This window comes from Microcaecilia unicolor, chromosome 1 (assembly GCF_901765095.1).
Source record: "Microcaecilia unicolor chromosome 1, aMicUni1.1, whole genome shotgun sequence".
NCBI lineage: Eukaryota > Metazoa > Chordata > Amphibia > Gymnophiona > Siphonopidae > Microcaecilia > Microcaecilia unicolor.
Genome location: NC_044031.1, coordinates 24343624 through 24359662, shown reverse-complemented (window position 1 = coordinate 24359662; position 16039 = coordinate 24343624). Strand labels below are relative to the sequence as shown.

Sequence of the window (16039 nt, the reverse complement as noted above, 5' to 3'; positions counted from 1 at the left end):
GCTAACTATCACAGTGGGTTAGAAGCCTCGGAAGTCACAATGTTAAAACGTTGCTTTTCTTTTGTTACAGTATAAACCACATTGAACTACATTTTTGATTTGAATAATGTGGGATATAAATCTCAATAAATGGAAAAATGAAAATGGAAGGGACTCTTTTCACTCTAGGGACACAGCCTAGTGCTTCGCTGAAATCTTAATCGGCTTCAAAGCTACACTCACAGTATTTTCACTTATATCGAAACTTTTAATCGTACATTTAATAATTCGAAATAGACAATCACTTATCTGAAAAATAGCATTTTTCAATGTCCAGGACCCCCAACATGAATCATGTTTTGCACGGCTGCAAAACCAAAAACATTTTGCAAAATCCCCTACTTAAAACTAACAATAAAAAAACTTATCTGGACGTCGAAAAAAATGCCATTCTTGAGGTAAGCGAATGTTTATTTAGAATTATTAAATATAAGATTCAAAGTTTTGATACAAGTAAAAATACTGTGGTGTAGCTTTGAAGCCGATTAAGATTTCAGCAAAGCACTAGGCTGAGTTCCTCTTGTGAAAAGAGTTGCTTCCGAGGCTTCTAATCCACTGTGATTGTTCTTGGAAATATTAAAGAAAACTACAGCACTAGGTTGACTTTAATATTCATTGTTATTTACCCCCACTTCTTTAAATTGAGAGACTATTAATTTTTGATTTAAAAAAAAGTACCATAGCCCCCCTCACAACCCCCTCGACAGGTCAACCCCCCTATCCCCAACCCCTTCCAGTCGTGATAGGTCTTCTGGTGGCCCAGTGGGTTGACTTGGGCAGGAGCGAACTCCCCTTGCTCCTGTTCCTAGCAGCAGCTTCCTGAAAATGGCTCACCTAGTTCCTGTCAGACAAGTAGTGGGAACTGGATAAGGCTCTTCGAAAACAGGCTCAGGACTCCAAAATTTTATTTATTTATTTATTGCATTTGTATCCCACATTTTCCCACCTATTTGCGGGCTCAGTGTGGCTTACAATACGACATGAATAATAGAAATACATTTGTTACAACTAGGTTATGGATTACATTGAACAGAGTTGTGTGAAATTAAAGGTGTTTATTTAAGCTGACTCGACATGGCACCATGTTTGGAGTCTTAAGTATTGCCACACTGGGACAGGCCAAAGGTACATCAAGCCCAGTATCTTGTTTCAAACAGTGGCAAATCCAGGTCACCAGTACCTGGCAAGATCCCAAAAAAGCTCAATACATTTTAATGCTGCTTATCCCCAAGTCAATTTAATAATGGTCTATGGACTTTTCCTTTAGGAAGCTGTCCAGACCCTTTTTAAACTCCGCTAAGCTAACCACCTTTACCACTTTCTCTGGCAACGAATTCCAGAATTTAATTACACGTTGAGTGAAGAAACATTTTCTCTGATTCGTTTTAAATTTACTACTTTGTATCTTCATTTTGCATGCCCCCTAGTCCTAGTATTTTTGGAAAGAGTAAACAAATGATTCACGTCTACCCATTCCACTCCACTCATTATTTTATAGACCTCTATCATACTCTTGATGTGTATACTTGACAGCGCAGTGACATGTCACAAGCCATTGAACTTTTTTCTTAACCGTCTTTTTAAAGACCATTTCATGTTTGTTTTACCAGACGCCTTTACCAAGGATATATGTGACTGTCAAGTATACACATCAAGACTCCTGAGGCAGGTATGTGCCGAAACATGGTGCCATGTTGAGCCAGCTTTAATAAACACTTTTCTTTTCATTTTGGAGTCCTGAGTCTGTTTTCGAAGAGCCTGAGCCAGTCCCCACTCCTTGTTGTTTGACTTTGTCTATGTCGTGGGACCTTTCTGTTCTTTCAACTCTTTGTGGGTTTTTTCACCTAGTTCCAGCCAGTGGCGTAGCCAGACCTGACATTTTGGGTGGGCCCTGAACTAATGTGGGTGGGCACTGTGCATATAGGTATGAGTATTATTTCTTGGGATACTACAAAATAATGTCTTACAATGCACTTGATGATGGATTTCTAAGCAGTCTGCCCAACAGTTGCCCTGCATCAATATAAGCCACATACATACATAATGGAATAACCAACCAGTTACATTATCTCATATCTTAAACTTGACCAGACTTAAGTCTGCAATAATGGCAAACATCTCAATAGACATGACAGGATCCTGCAATATAATTACAGCAATGGCATATATCCTTCAAACTTTGCTTCATAACAAACATAAAAAAAATATATAGAACCTTTTTAAAATTATGTTATCTTGGGCATTGAGCTCACCCTCACCCCCTCCCCATTCCCACATAGAAACCCAACAACATTAAAATTTATTGTTGGTGTGTTTCTGAGTGGGGGTATGCTCTTCACTGCTTGGGGGGGGGGGGGAAGTATATTTGATTTAATATAAGCTTTTTTCCCCTAGGCAGTGAAGAGCCCACCCCCACCCAGAAGCCCACCACCACCATTACACTGTACATTTAAACATATTTGTTTCACCTGGGTAGCTGGGCTTGAGCTTCCAAAATTTGTGTGCATGTGGTGGCTGGTTTTCAGACAGCTCTGCAGACTGTGCTCTTTGTGTGCTGGCTGGGTCCTATGTCTGGGGCCGCAGGGGAATGCATTTCTCCTCTGTCCCCTCCCCTCCATCCATGTCCAGAATTTCTTCTCTCTCCCCTCCATCCATGTGCATCTCCTCTTCTGTCTTTCCTTCCCTCCATCCCTGTCCAGCATTTCTCTTCTCTTCCCTGCCATCCACTCCATCCATGTCCAGCATTTCCCCTCTCTCCCCTCCATCCATGTGCATCTCCTCTTTATCTTCCCTTCCCTACATCCACGTTCTGCATTTCTCTTGCCCTCCCCTCCATCCATCTATGTCCAGCAACTCTCCTCTCTCCCCTGCCCTCTCCACCATCGATATCCAGCAATTCTCCCCCCCTGCCCCCTTCAATCCCTCCATGACCAGCAATTCTCCTCTCTCCCCTGACCTCCCCTCCCATCCATGTCCAGTGATTCTCCTCTGCCCTCCCCTCCATGTCCAGCATTTCTCCTCTGCCCTTCCCTCCATGTCCAGCATTTCTCCTCTCTCCCTTGACCTCCCCTCCCATCCATGTCCAGCGATTCTCCTCTGCCCTCCCCTCTATGTCCAGCATTTCTCCTCTCTCCCCTGCCCTGCCCTCTCCTCCATGTCCATCGATCTCTCCTCTCTCCTGCCATCCATGTCCAGCGATTCTCCTTTGCCCCTATCCTTCCATTCATGTCGACTCGTCCCAGCCTCCACCTGCCCCCCTGTTCAGCTCCCGAGTTCCAGTTCAAACCCAAGCCCCCCTACCCGCCCTCTTCTCCACATCCCTCTTTTTGTTCCTGCCGCCCTACATTTAAATCTTTTATTTGACCTCAAGTCGCAGCGGCGACAGCAGTTAAAGCAGCAGGCTTGCCTCCAGCCTTCCCTTCCCTCTGAGTGTCCCGCCTTCCTGGCGAGGGCCAGTCACGGCAGAAGGAAGTCCCCCACACTGCCTGTGTGAATCATGACCAGCAGTACAAGCACTGCAGCGGGGGAAGAAGCAGTAAATAGCACATTCTGAACCTGTGGAAGCGGAAAGCAGGGAGTGATGCTGGATTGTGGGTGGCGGGAGGAAGGTCAAGATTTGCCACGGTACCCGATAGTTCGATGTGGCGCACCAGGGTGGCATAGAGCATGTTTGGGAAGTGCTGGTTTAAATGTTTAGTATGACCTTTGAAAATACATTAGTAAAATGTTGTTGTTGTTTTTTAAAGTTAATTCATAACTATTTATGATTTATGTTTTCAAGGTTTGCACGCTTGTCCACAGGATTATTTACGGTGAAGTTCCTGGATACATGTTGGACCTCATAAAATTACCACCCAGAAACATTACCAGCCTATCCCGAACTTATTTAAATCTGCATTACCCAGACTGCAGTGGACTTAGATACAAATCAACTTATGCATCCAGCTTTTCTTACATAAGTACACAACTGTGGAACGCTTTGCCCAAAACCGTGAGATCTATCCATATCCACCTTAACTTCAGGAAACTCCTGAAAACCAACTTGTTTAAGAAGGCCCTACCCCCCTGACCCAAATTAACTTTCTACTTCCTGCGACACAACAAAATATGGACCGTACTAGACTTCAATCACCACCCCCTCTTTATTTCTTTGTTGCTTTATACGTATGTTTCTTACATGCTTACTATGTATTTGTATTATTGAACCGGAGCCTACCTCTATGGTACTGTGTAAGCCACATTGAGCCTGCAACTAAGTGGGAAAATGCGGGATATAAATGTATTAAACAAATAAGTAAATAAATATGATTGTTCAATACAAGCATTTAATCCCACAGGAGCAGAGTGCGTTTCTGATTTTCAGACCATCTCTCTGAAGTGGAATGGTAATATTGTCACTTCCACGCAGGGGTGTGCTGGTAAATTTTTAACAACAGGCTCTTTCTCCGATGTAGCCAGCTCTGCAGTTGGAAGGGCCAGGGGTGGCCAGGGGCTGGAGGGGAGCAACACTTGCCTCTCTCTCCTCCCTCCCTTCGTGCGGGCACGCTAGGCATACCTTTGCTGGCAGCCAATAAATGGACTGCCACCACTCCCAACGTCTTGCTCTGAGCAGCATGCTTGGAACTTCTCTCACATGCTCGAGAAATCCCAGCCTGCTGCCCAGAGCTGGAAACAAGGAGCAGGGAGCTGCAGTAGTCTATTTACTTGGCTGGCAGGGCTCAGCATCCCCACCAGCAAAGTAAAAGATAATTCAGCAGGGGGCCCAAGCCCACATTTTGGGAGCCAGTTGTTAAAGTAGCCATGGAGGGCCCTACTTTAACAACCGGCTCCCAAAATTCTTAAAAACTTAACAACCGGCTCTTGCGAGCCTGTGAGAGCCTGCTCCAGCACACCACTGTATAGAGCCTATTCTAAGCTCACCACTGGCATGGTATGGGAAAGGGGGTGGGGAAATACTACTGGAGAGGAAGATGAAGTGCTGGGTAAGGAGGAAGGAAGGGAGAAAGAGCTGGATTTTTTGGGAATAACCATAATGAAAATGTATGAGATCATACATATTCATTATGGTTATTCCTGAAAAAGCCAGCTTTCGCCCTCCCTTCCTTCCTTCCTTCCTTCCTTCCTCCATATTAGCATATTCGTGTGTGTGTGTGTGTATATATGCAAATGAATATGCTTATATGCCCCACCCCATCTTTTGATGAATATTAATAAAAGTTGTCAAATTTAACTTTTTCATGTATTGATTTAGTATTTGCAGACATGCAGTTAAATAAGGTCCTATCCAGCATACAGTACTTTGATTATTTTTTCTATATACATTAACAGTAAGTTCCTACAAGTAAATGCTTGTGAATTTCTGGAAATATTTAGCTACATATAATTGTTTGCAATCAGACTGATCTTTGCCGATAATCTTAATTATAGTAAGAGAAATACTTAATAGCTTTGAACTATGAAGGTACACAAGGTGTACTGGAAAATGGCCTGCGCTGGTGTAGACGCGTGTATTGGACACACACAGGTCTATTTTTCAGCGCACCTGCATACGAGGCCTTTGGCTGAAAATGGATGTGCGGCAAAATAAAAATCGCCGTGCATCCATCTTGGGCCTGAGACCTTACTGCCACCCACCCATTCACTTAGCGGTAAGGTCTCACGTGTTAACTGAGCAGTAATTAGCGCACGTACACTGCCTATTACCACCCGGTTAGTGCCATGCGCTGGAAATTTTCCGGTGCGCATAGTGGACGCACGTAAAAAATTAAATTACTGCCTGGGCCTATGCGGCTTAGTGAAAGGACTCCTTAGCAAGTTCATACACCATAAGACAGTAGTAAGTTCTTCCTGCAAGCTTCCTCAGAAGCTTAGCGGAGATTGGGTGGCAGCACCGGTGGTTGGGAGGCGGGGCTAGTGGTTGGGAGGCGGGGCTAGTGCTGGGCAGACTTCTACGGTCTGTGCCCTGAAAATGGCAGATACAAATCAAGGTCAGGTATACATATAAGGCATACCAGAATGATCCAACCTAAACACCTGAACCCTCCAACACAATCGAAACTACTACCAGAACTGGCTTCCGATCAGATACCACATTCAATTCAAGATTCTCCTCCTTACCTACAAATGCACCAAGTCTGCGGCTCCTCACTACCTCTCTACCCTCATCTCCCCCTAAGTTCCCGCCCGTAACCTCCGCTCCCAGGACAAATCCCTCCTTTCAGTTCCCTTCTCCACCACTGCCAACTCGAGGCTCCGCTCATTCTGCCTTGCCTCGCCCTATGCCTGGAACAACCTTCCTCAACCCCTACGCCAAGCCCCTTCCCTACCCATCTTCAAATCTCTGCTTAAAACTTACCTCTTCAATGCTGCTTTTGGCACCTAACCTTTCGTGAAATATAGTATGCCCTATCAGACGGACTCTACACTTGTCTTTGACTGTACACTTGTCTCTAGATTGTACACTTGTCTTTTAGATTGTAAGCTCTTTGAGCAGGGACTGTCCTTCTATGTTTAAATTGTACAGCGCTGCATAACCCTGGTAGCGCTTTAGAAATGTTAAGTAGTAGTAGTAGTAACTGGACAAAACTTAACTCTCTCTCCTTGAATACTTATATACTCCGTCATCTATGATCATTAACACTTGACCACTCTATTTCTCTTACCGGAATTGGCGATCACCATCATGGTACTATGTAAGCCACATTGAGCCTGCAAATAGGTGGGAAAATGTGGGACACAAATGCAAGAAATAAGTAAAATAAAGTAGGGAGGTCTTGTTCAAACTTTCTGCTCTGGGATCCCTATCAAAATGGCCGCAGTGCCTTCTGTTCTTTATAGATTTGTTACCCAATATCCTATGATGTCATATCCTGTGATGTTCGTCACAGCAAACATGGTATATTGGTGATCTGTATATTAATAATAGTTCTCTACAGTAGCAACAACCTGCCTTCAAAATATATATTAGAAATTGTAAATTACAACGGTCTCATAAAGATTATAGATCACACCTGTCTCGTGCTGGTATAGCTAGAGGATCGTAATCAGATAAAGTAAAGCAAAAGCTTATAAAAGAAAAACTTGCTGTGAGAATTTCTCCGTTCTAATCATAATGTAACTAAAGAATCCCAATCAAAGGGAGCAGAAACGTATTTTCTCCATTCAGGGACTTGATTTTTTCATTCACATCATGATGTGACTAGAGGATTAAAGATAATTATTTGGGCTGGAGGTTGGGTGGATTTCAGAGGCTTTTTCCCTTTCATATGCTTGATGCACTTCACAGAACTTTAGTCTTTTTCAAGAACAATATTTGCATTTATTACAGAGAGAAATCTTGTGTGATATCAATACATATAAAGTAGCACATATGAGTTTATCTTGTTGGGCAGACTGGATGGACCGTACAGGTCTTTCTCTGCCATCATCTACTATGTTACTATGTGTGGACCAAAAGTCGACATGTCACACAATAAACTTGAATCAGTAAAACAGAATTAGTGTCACAGAAAAAAGTTACCCAATACAGACATATTATACATTTCTTGAGAGTAGATTTTCCAGACTTTTAAATTGTGCTATGTTTTTAAAATCTTGACTGGTAAGGCTCCTGCCTATATCATGCAATTTTTAACATAACTTCATGGTGCCACTTTTAAGATATAATAGTAGGGGCCAGATTTTATTACATTTTCCGGAAGTAACTACATTGAAGTTAAGTAAACATCATTCTGCATCTTTACAACAGTGGCGTAGCCAGACCTGACTTTTTGGGTGGGCCCAGAGCTAATATGGGTGGGCACTATGTAAATAGGTATGAGTAGTGTTTCTTGAGATACTACAAATTAATGCCTTAGAATGCTACCCTGCATCAATATAAACCACATACATACTTAAAAAAACAATATTTGTAAATATAGCTACATTATGCCATATCAAACTTGACCAAACGTAAGTCTACTATAATGGCAAACATCTCAACACACATGACAGGATCCTGCATTATAATTACAGCAATGACATATAACCATGTATTCAAATTCTGGTAGCACCTCAATAATGGCAACAAAATCCCGTCACTGCCACCGCATCAGTCCACCCGGAGAAAACTGCCTACACTTTTTTTTTTTTATTTAACCTAGGTACTGCAGAGACCATCCCCACCCAAAAACCCACCAACATGAGAAATAGACAGCTTTTTAAAAATTAACCTGGGCACTATTAAAATTTATTGTCGATGAATTTCTGGGTGGGGATGGGCCATAGGCGGTCGGTGGCCCACCTGTTTGGGGAGGCTAAAGGGGGCAGGGGCAGAGCTTACATCCATAACTTATATAGAGATCCAAAACTACTTTTTATTTTCTCATTTCCATCTTCCAAAATTCCAGACAGCAGATGTACAGAGCAGGACCCAAAGCAGTCCAAAACAAGTAAAATCAGAAACGGCATAGTTTACACCTCATTGCTTAACCAACCTTAGGCTTCACGTTTAGGTTTAAAAAGCAAAACCATGTGCATGTAAAGACTGGATAAACAAATTAAAACGAAGTTTAAAGCAAGTGCCCTTAATATATAATACTTGATAGCAGTAATGAAACAGTGATGGAATATTCACATAGCAAGCAACTTGAGCCAACAGATTTATTTTCCATTGAACATAATTAACTTTGTATGAACTTGGCGGCTAATAGTGTGCTGAACTGTACACATTTAGACTGACTCGACAGACCTTCCGCATGACGGAAGCCCTTCCCTCATTATTCAATACCTCTTTGTGAAATACTAGTAATAAAAAAGGCAAGTGAATTTTTTATAATATACCACTGCAATCTTCAAAACAAAAAAATCCACAAAAGGAGCAGGTTCCCAAATGCCATCTTTTTCTTTTGATGTAGGCTCCTTCAATTTAGTTAATATTTTTTTAAATTATACTCATAAATAGTAAGCCTGATTGTTAAGCATCTGATTCTGATAACATGATGTCTGTTTCGGAGGCCTTTTATTAAGTGAAAACATCTCTTAATGAATACAGGGAGTCCCTATAGCCAGCACCTCCAAATGACACAATGAATTAAAATTTAGAACAAATTGCATACTGTAACTGATAAAACCAATACTTCCTCTATGTACATCCTCATGCTACACAAGCTGGCATGTTTAAAAATATATGCTACCAATGATAAAGAATGACAGTGGGGATAGAGCAGGCTCTCTCCCTCAGTCCCACTCCTTGCTCCTTCCTCCTTCCTTGGTTCCAATCTGTCCCGCTCCTCCCCAACCCCTCCCCTCCCCCAAAGAAGCAGTCAGACTCGGATACTTGCCTTCTTTTCTACGATGCAGATTAGTCTGCCTGATTAATCGTCCATTTTCAGTTTGGTTAAACTGAGGTGAATCGGAGGTGGTCAGAGCAAGTTGTTAGCGTGTTGTTGTTCAATCGGCGGCCATTTTTACTCAATGATCATTGCATTCTTCCTTTTTATTTAGCGATAGCACAGAGGTAAGATCCAGTGGCGGGGGGGGGGGGGGGTTTGCGTTGCATCATAGGGCAAGGCCAAGTAGCTAGCGAGGCAGGCCTGCTGTAATCGCTAGGGTGGGAGTGCAGCGTAGCATGTGCTGTGCAGTTGAACCTGCTTTTAACAAACTAGAGCGGCGCAGACGATGGATGAGACGGTGCGGGATGGCAATTATGCATTGCTGGCCGAGCGGAGCAGAAGTCAGATTTAGAAGAGATGCCAGTGTGGCTGCCCGAGACTAAAAAGCAGGTGGGAGGTAGCTGAGTGGGCCGGCGCCGCCGCGAGGCATAAAGACAGTGGCTGCTGCTTTTAAACTGGGCGGGCCTGAGCTGAGATCCACCCGTAGCTACGCCCCTGCTTTACAATGTGAAATGGCATCATTGTGTAATAGGTTACCTCTACACTTGGGGCTTGTAGATATTCAGTTCCCAAAAACGTTTGAAAACCTTGCTTTTTGTTAAATATAGTGTTCTAAACTCGTACATAAGTATTCCTACACTGGGACAGACCAAAGGTCCATCGAGCCCAGTTTCCTGTTTCCAACAGTGTCCAATCCAGGTCACAAATACCTGGCAAGATCCCAGAAAACTCAATACATTTTATGCTGCTTATCCCAGAAATAAGCAGTGGATTTTCCCCAAGTCAATTTAATAATGATCTATGGACTTTTCCTTTAGGAAGCCGTCCAGACCCTTTTAAAACCCCGCTAAGCTAACCGCCTTTACCACATTCTCTGGCAATGAATTCCAGAGTTTAATTATACATTGAGTGAAGAAACATTTTCTCCGAGTCATATTAAATGTACTACTTTGTAGCTTCATCACATGCCCCCCCTAGTCCTAGTATTTTTGGAAAGAGTAAACAAACAATTCACGTCTACCCGTTCCACTTCACTCATTATTTTATAGACCTCACTCATATCTCCTCTCAGCCGCCTTTTCTCCATGCTGAAGAGCCCTAGCCGCTTTAGCCTTTCCTCATAGGGAAGTCGTCCCATCCCCTTTATCATTTTCGTCGCCCTTATCTGTACCTTTTTTTTAATTCCACTATATTATTTTAAATAGTATGAATCATTATGCAATTTATTATTTGTGTAATCGATTTTCTGGTTCTGAAGTTTCTACCTAATGTAATTCCTGAACGCATTGGTTCAGGTCTCCTTTTCTGTAATCCGCCCTGAACTGTAAAGGTTGTGGCAAAATAGAAAACTTGATATAACATAACAAAATGATTATTGGTGATATTTTTGTGGTTTAAAAAAAATGGAAGTCTTTAAAGCATATTGTATTGAAACATTTGCACATATTTCTTAATAACTTTGACCTTTTTTCACAATTTAAACCTTAGACATCAATTGCCCACCCCATAAAACATATGTATAGACTCTAGTTGCATGTACAAATTTCTTCAGAACTCATATTTATATCCTTACAGATTTTAATGAAAATTTGCTTTCAGGCTTATTTTCGAAAGTGATCACCGGCCATTTCCCGACTTAAATCGGGAGATGGCCAGCAATCTCTCAAAAGCGGCGAAATTGGTATAATCGAAAGTGGCTTTTTTGACAGCATCGCTGCTTTCCTGTCGCCTCGCCGGCGAAACTTCAAGGGGGGGCGTGTTGGCGGTGTAGCGAAGGCAGGACATGGGCGGGCATGGGCATGGCTACCAGATGGCCTGCTTTCACGGATAATGGAAAAAAAAAGCGGCGTTAATCAGTATTTCGCCGGGTTTACTTGGTCCTTTTATTTTCCCGAGCAAGCCTCAAAAGGGTGCCCCAACTGACCAGATGACCACCGGAGGGAATGGGGGATGACCTCCCCATACTCCTCCAGTGGTCACCAACCCCTCCCACACTAAAAAAATAAAAACCTTTTTTGCCAGCCTGTATGCCAGCCTCAAATGTCATACCCAGCTCCCTGACAGCAGTATGCAAGTCCCTGGAGCAGTTTTTAATGGGCGCAGTGCACTTCAGGCAGGCAGACAGAGGCCCATTCCCCCCTACCTGTTACACTTGTGGTGCTTAGTGTTGAGCCCTCCAAACCTCCCCCCCAAAAACCCTCTGTACCCACATGTAGGTGCCCCGCTTCACCCATAAGGGCTATGGTAATGGTGTAGAGTTGTGGGGAGTGGGTTTGGGGGAGATTTGGGGGGCTCAGCACCCAAGGGAAGGGAGCTATGCACCTGGGAGCTATTTGTGTATTTTTTAAACATTTTTAGAAGTGCCCCCTAGGGTGTCCGGTTGGTGTCCTGGCATGTCAGGGGGACCAGTGCACTACAAATGCTGGCTCCTTCCATGACCAAATGCCTTGGATTTTGCCAGGTTTGAGATGGCCGGCAGTTTTTTCCATTATCGCTGAAAAACAAAACCGACGAACTCTGGCATTTGGCCGGGCTAAACCGTATTATCGAAAAAAAAAGATGGCTGGCCATCTTTTTCGAAAATATGGTTCCGGCCAGCTGTTGTGCCGCTGCCAAAATAGATATTTCGTTGGTGGCGTTCGATTATGCCCCTCTTTGTTACCTTAGAACATAAGAATAGCCATACTGGGTCAGACCAATGGTCCATCTAGCCCAGTATCCTGTTTTCCAAACAGTGGCCAAACCAGGTCACAAGTACCTGGCAGAAACCTTTTCCCATTATCAGTGCCGTAGCGAGGGCGGCTGACACCTGGGGCGGGTCACCGCTGTGCACCCCCCCGGGTGCAGCACGGCACCCCCCCCCTCCGGCGCGCCATTCTTACTTTAATTGGGAAGCGAGGGACGGGCGGGAGGGCCGATCCGCCCCCGAGTGCACGTCGCTGGGAGCTGCGTCGGCTCCACTGGTTCCTTGCTCTCTCTGCCCCGGAACAGGAAGTAACCTACTCCGGGGCAGAGGGAGCAGGGAACCAGCAGATCCGACACCCCCCCCGGCGCGTGCACCCGGGTAGACTGCCCCACCGCCCCCCCCCTTCCTACGCCACTGCCCATTATAACTTCTAAAAGTTACCTTGTTGAAATAGTTACCAGGCATTTTCAAACAGTGACATTACAAGCTTTCAGAAAAGGTTTGGCCACTCAAGTGGTACCAATAGCTGGTCTGGCCCATGGACTAAGCTATTGAGTGTCCTTGGCGGAGGTTGATGAGGAGGGGTGAGAGAAACTGGGAGAGGCTGCTGCAGAGTGAGAAAATAAAAAATACCTTCTGTACACCACTTCAATAGCTTTTCATTTTTAAACATGGCAGCAAATACAAGATGAGCACAGTTGGGTGGAGGTGGGGGTGTTACGGGGGCACTGACTCAGCACATAAGCAGTGAGCAGCAGCATAGCATCAGAAGTGTGTGTGTGTCTGAAAAGTGAGAATGCAAGTGGGTTTCTGAAGAGTGAGTGCTTTGAATGTAGTTGCAAAAACCTCAGAAAGGCGGTATATCAAGTCCCATTTCCCTTTCCCTATTTGAGATTCTACATGGAATGTTGCTATTCCACTAGCAACATTCCATGTAGAAGTCAGCCCTTGCAGATCACCAATGTGGCCGCGCAGGCTTCTACATGGAATGTTGCTAGTGGAATAGCAACATTCCATGTAGAATCTCCAATACTATCAATGCGGCTTACATGGGGCAATGGAGGGTTAAGTGACTTGCCCAGAGTCACAAGGAGCTGCCTGTGCCTGAACTGGTAATCGAACTCAGTTCCCCAGGACCAAAGTCCACCACCCTAACCACTAGGTCACTCCTCCACTGTTGCTACTATTTGAGATTCTACATGGAACGTTGCTATTCCACTACAAGTTGGCCCTTGCAGATCACCAATGTGGCCGCGCAGCCTTCTGCTTCTGTGAGTCTGATGTCCTGCACGTATGAGCAGGACGTCAGACTCACAGAAACAGAAGCCTGCACAGCCTTCTACACGGAATGTTGCTAGTGGAGGAGTAGCCTAGTGGTCAGTGCAGCAGACTTTGATCCTGGGGAACTGAGTTCAATTCCCACTGCAGCTCCTTGTGACTCAGGGCAAGTCACTTAACCCTCCATTGCCCCTGGTACAAAATAAGTACCTGAATATATGTAAACCGCTTTGAACGTAGTTGCAAAATACCTCAGAAAGGCGGTAGATCAAGTCCCATTTCCCTTTCCAACCAAACTTCAATTGTTGTGTTGCCTTGCTGAGATTTGGCATAGATTTTATACATCAAGGCCACCACATGAAGGCAATCGGCAAGATCTGAGGAGGAAACTTTCTCCAGCTCAGCGAGACCCAGAAGTTGCTGCTATTGAATTTTATGTAGTGCTCTCTTGTGGAACATTTAGGGACTCATTTTCAAAGCACTCAGACTTACAAATCCCCTTGTTTACTAAACCCCGCTAATGCCAACACAGCCCATTCGACGTTGCGGCGCAGCTTAGTAAACAGGGGGGGACGTTACGGGGGGGGGGGGGGGGATTTTTGATCTGATGTCCATGTCGGACTTTGGTACGTTTTGCGCTAAACGTCCCAAATCCAAATAGAAAACAACCATTTTCAAAACCTCAAAATATCTTTATCTTTTTTTCCCCCCTGAAAATACTGTTTGTAACAGTTTTTGTACTCTGTGCATATACAAGTGAAAAATGTAGAAAATCAAGCCACTGGGATATGGGAGGGGCCAGCATTTTTAGTACACTGGTCCCCCCAGATATCCCAGGAGAGCAATGGGGCATCCTAGGGGCCACTGATGTGGTCTTCAAATCAATGCTCCCAGGTAGACATTGCACCGTTGCTCCCTTATCTGCTGAGCCCTCCAAAACCCACTACACCCAACTGTACACCACTACATAGCCCTTATAGGTGAAGGGGACACCTATATGTGGGTACAAGTCGGGGGAGGTATGGGCCTGGGTCCACAATACACTGAACCGACTTACTAGACTACTCCAGGGACCTGCATGCTGCTCTTATTAGACCTGGCTATAACATATGAGGCTGTCATAGAGGCTGGTAAGTACTATTTTTATTCACATCTTTGGGGGTGGGGGGGGGGGGGCAGGAGGAGCGTCAATGACCACTGGAGGAGTGAGGGAGGCCATTCCTGATTCAATCCAGTGATCATCTGGTCATTTATGGCACCTTTTTATGCCTTATTCGTCCTAAAAACAGGTCTAGAGCAAAGTGTTTATATTTTCGCCCTGGACCTTTTCGTTCTGTTTCATTATGGCTGTAAAATGACCAAGTGTCAGGCACGCCCTAATCCCACCTTCGAAACACCCCTAACACGCCCCCTTTGTGATTCGGATGCACTGCAGACGAATTGCATACATCAACGTTTACTACTAAACTGAATATAGCAAGATAAGAGTTCTCAAAGCATTGAATCTCTGGAGGAAAAGACCAGATACTCTGTATTCACTATGTAGATATCGTGAATAACAGACTGTCATAGATCTCATTACATAAACTTTCTTAATATACTAGTAAAAAAAGGCCCGTTTCTGGAGCCAATGAAACGGGCGCTAGCAAGGCTTTCCTGTGCCCCCCCCCCCCCCCCCCCCCCCACTGAACGCACCTTGGTTGTTAGTGACGGCATTGCACCGCCGTGGCCGTCGATGTGTGACTGTGGCCCCCCCACCCAACGCACCTTCGTCGTCAGTGGGTGGCCCATTGCGGCGCCCTGGCTGTCGTCGATGTGAGTGAATTGCTCCGCCTCCGCCCTCAACGTCATAACGTTTGACTCGAGGGCGGGGCCCTGAGGCTGTGAGTTTCTTGGCTTCAGAGCTTCGAACTTACGAACCTTGGCTTCAGTGACGTCATCCGACAATAGAACGTTGAGGGTTTTATATATATAGATGAGACTGTGATACAGGTTCCTCATTAGTCAAAAAACCTCCATTCTAAATATATGTTAGAGATTCCTCTTTCTTATAATCTATTAGCCCCAATTTATTAAAGGCGATGGAGGGCATAGCTTCCGATGAAGCATTTGGGAAACAGAAGCTTTCTGTCGAGCATACCCTCCAGATGACACTACAGCCCAGACAGGTGTATTTAAAACCTTTAATAAATCGGGGCTAATAGATTATAAGAAAGAAATCATAAAGCGGAATCTCTAACGTATTTAGAATAGAGGTTTTTTGACTAATGAGGAACCTGTATCCTAGTCTCGTATATTAAGAAAGTTTATGTAATGAGATCTATGACAGTCTGTTATTCAGTCGTAGAAAATCTTTCTTCACCCAACGTATAATTAAACTCTGGAATTCCTTGCCGGAGAAAGTGGTGAAGGCGGTTAGCTTAGCAGAGTTTTAAAAAAGGGGTTGGACGGTTTCCTAAAGGACAAGTCCATAAACCGCTACTAAACGGACTTGGAAAAATCCACAATTCCAGGAATAACATGTATAGAATGTTTGTATGTTTGGGAAGCTGCCAGGTGCCCTTGGCCTGGATTGGCCGCTGTCGTGGACAGGATGCAGGGCTCGCTGGACCCTTGGTCTTTTCCCAGTGTGGCATTACTTATGTACTTATGATATCTACATAGT

At 44.4% G+C, this 16039-nt stretch overlaps 1 protein-coding gene across 1 annotated transcript in view; it reads left to right on the top strand.

The window, feature by feature from the left end:
* Positions 1–16039, top strand: part of LOC115463370 (gastrula zinc finger protein XlCGF26.1-like) — a 952960-nt gene that overhangs the window by 319368 nt on the left and 617553 nt on the right. The window lies entirely within an intron of this gene.